Source organism: Triticum urartu, chromosome 2A (genome assembly GCF_056163025.1).
Source record: "Triticum urartu cultivar PI428250 chromosome 2A, HENAU_Tu73, whole genome shotgun sequence".
NCBI classification, from domain to species: Eukaryota; Viridiplantae; Streptophyta; class Magnoliopsida; order Poales; family Poaceae; genus Triticum; species Triticum urartu.
Window position 1 is genome coordinate 210,357,045 of NC_141874.1, and position 3,614 is coordinate 210,360,658.

The window sequence follows — 3,614 nt, forward strand, 5'->3', positions numbered from 1 at the left end:
TCGTAGTAACCCCTGGGTATTTGATGTCGGTTCAGTTGCTAAGAATAGTAACTCGAAACAGGAGTTGTAGAATAAACATAGACTAGTTAAGGGATAGGTGATGATGAATGTTGGAATTGATTCCAAGATTGATATGATCAACATCGCGCACTCACTCTACATTCGGGATTAGTTTTGAACCTAAATAAATGTTATTTGGTGTTTGCATTAATCATGAATATGATTAGATCATGTTTATCGCAATACAGTTATTCATTTAAGTCAGAGAATGATTGTTGTTCTGTTTATATGAATAAAACCTTCTATGGTCATACACCCAATATAAATGGTTTATTGAATCTCGATCGTAGTAATACACATATTCATAATATTGATGCCAAAAGATGCAAAGTTGATAATGATAGTGCAACATACTTGTGGCACTGCTGTTTAGGTCATATTGGTGTAAAGCGCATGAAGAAACTCGATGCAAATGGGCTTTGGGAGTCATTTGATTATGAATCATTTGATGCTTGTGAACCATGCCTCATGGGAAAGATGACTAAAACTCCATTCTCCGGAACAATGGAGCGAGCCACTGACTTATTGGAAATAATACATACCGATGTATGCGGTCCGATGAGTGTTGAGGCTCGCGGTGGGTATCGTTATTTTCTTACCTTCACGAATGATTTGAGGATATATGGGTATATCTACTTAATGAAACACAAGTTTGAAACATTTGAAAAGTTCAAAGAATTTCAGAGTGAAGTGGAAAATCATCATAACAAGAAAATAAAGTTTCTACGATCTGATCGCGGAGGCGAATATTTGAGTTACAAGTTTGGCCTTCATTTAAAACAATGTGGAATAGTTTCACAACTCACACCACCTGGAACACCACAGCATAATGGTGTGTCCAAACGTCGTAACCGTACTTTATTAGATATGGTGCGATCTATGATGTCTCTTACCGATTTACCACTATCGTTTTGGGTTATGCATTAGAGATAACTGCACTCACGTTAAATAGGGCACCATCTAAATCCGTCGAGATGACACCGTATGAACTTTGGTTTGGCAAGAAACCAAAGCTGTCGTTTCTTAAAATTTGGGGTTGCGATGCTTATGTGAAAAAGCTTCAGCCTGATAAGCTCAAACCAAAATCGGAGAAGTGCGTATTCATAGGATTACCCAAAAGATACTATTGGGTACGCCTTCTATCAAAGATCCGAAAGCAAGATTTTTTGCTAAGAATGGATCCTTTCTAGAGAAGGAGTTTCTCTCGAAAGAAGTGAGTGGGAGGAAAGTAGAAATTTGTGAGGTAATTGTACCTTCTCTTGAATTGGAAGGTATCTCATCACAGAAATCAGTTATAGTGATGCCTACACCAACTAGATAGGAAAGTAATGATAATGATCATGAAACTTCAGATCAAGTTACTACCGAACCTCGTAGGTCAACCAGAGTACGTTCTGCATCAGAGTGGTACAGTAATCCTGTTCTGGAAGTCATGTTACTAGACCATGACAAACCTACAAACTATGAGGAAGCAATGATGAGCCCAGATTCCGATAAATGGCTTGAGGCCATGAAATCTAAGACATGATCCATGTATGAGAACAAAGTGTGGACTTTGGTGGACTTGCCCGATGATCGGCAAGCCATAGAGAATAAATGGATCTTCAAGAAGAAGACTGATGCTGATGGTAATGTTACTGTCTACAAAGCTCGACTTGTTGTGAAAGGTTTTCAACAAGTTTAAGGAGTTGACTACGATGAGACCTTCTCACCCATACCGATGCTCAAGTCTGTCCAAATCATGTTAGCAATTGCGGCATTTTATGATTATGAAATCTGGCAAATGGACATCAAAACTGCATTCCTTAATGGATTTATCAAAGAAGAGTTGTCGTGGAATTGTCACAGCAGATGACCTAGTGAAAGGACTTATTCATGGAGCCATCGCAACTAGGAAGCTTAAAGGGGTTAATCGGGACAAAGGACACGAAAGGTTTATACTGGTTCGGCCCCTTGCGGTGAAGGTAAAGCCTAGTCCAGTTGATGTGCTATTGTTAGGTTCCGATGACCAAGGAGCGAAATACGCTAGCTTGGCTTCTCGATCTCTTGTTTCTTCCCCTAAGCCGCCACCGGGTCATCCCCTTATATACACGGGTTGACGCCTGGCGGCCTACAGAGTCCTGACCGGCTCATATAACGTGTCCGGCTCGGTGACTTCCTTTACATGCCTTTCTTTACAAGCCTTTCTTACTCATGGCGGTTTACAATCATGGGCCTCAAGCCACCTCTGGGCTTGGGCCTACTACAAGTCTTATACTAAACCATCGCCTTGTATATTCACTGAACTTTTAGTAACCCGCCATTAAGATTGACCCGGCCCCTTCTGGGCGGGTCATACCTGGTAGTTATATCCCCAACATTAGGCCCAGGTTGATTTGAACCTTGTTCTTGTCAATCTCTAACACCTTAAACGAAATCCATCCTCCTTTGTTTGTAAAAGCTCTTGTAACCCGCCATGGCGTCATCTTCAGAAAATATGAAAATCTGCCATGATGTCATCTTCAACGGATCCTTATCCTTAAATGTCTTCCGAGAATCGAAGCGTCCATTTAGCTGGATAATCATTACTTTGGTCTTCCTCGATTTCCGCGCCTACCTGTTCACTTATCCCCTTATAAATAGGCTTGGCCATTCCTTCCTCTTTCTTCTTCTTCCTCTCGCACCTTCTCTGCCGCTCGAGCTCCGCCGCCGCTAGCGCACCGTCGTCCTCAACTCCGGCCGCTGCATCACCCTGATTCTGTCCAGAGAACGGTGGCGATCCTCCGCAGCAACTCTGCACCCGTAAGCTATCACCTTCTCACCCCCATAGACCTGCATTAGGGTTCAGGAGGTTTTGTTCTTGTGTTCTTCGTTGTTCGTCGTAGATTCGTTGTAACCTCTCTTACCGCACCCTCTTTCGATCTAAAAGTAGTGCAGAACTTATGCGGTAGCTGTTTCTCATCCATTTTAGACGCTAGCAGACCCCCTTCTCTTGTATAAATGCCTCTTTGGAACTGACGAACTCCTTTGTTCCCGTTTTTAGGTCTAACTTTATTTTTCTTTTCTGAACCATTTTGATCCATAATAATAGCCACAACTTGGGAAACCTGTTTGTCTCAACACTTAGCCAATTTTGATTCTGGCAACCTTTGAGTACTTTTTAGTCATGGCAGCTTATGACCCCGGCTTATTTTTCCTTTATATGCCATTAGCCCTTACTTATGCCGCCATTACTCATTTGTACCACATCATTTAACTTTTAATTTCACCATTGAATTGAACCGGCACATTACTTTCTTTTCAGTTTGTCTTTTGCTCATCATGCCGTCAAAAGCACCAACTATCTGCAACTGGGTCCCTTCCACAGTTACTGAGGATACCTTGAAGGAATTTGTCACCATAGGATTTTTGCCAGAGAAAAATGTTATGTCTTATCGTGCACCTGACCTGGACGAAGAACAGCCTCAGCCTAAAGACGGTGAAGTTATCATTTTCACTGATCACATGAACCGAGGCTTCTCACCACCCGACTCAAAGTTCTTCCGAGACGTTCTGCATTTTTTCAAGCTTCGCCC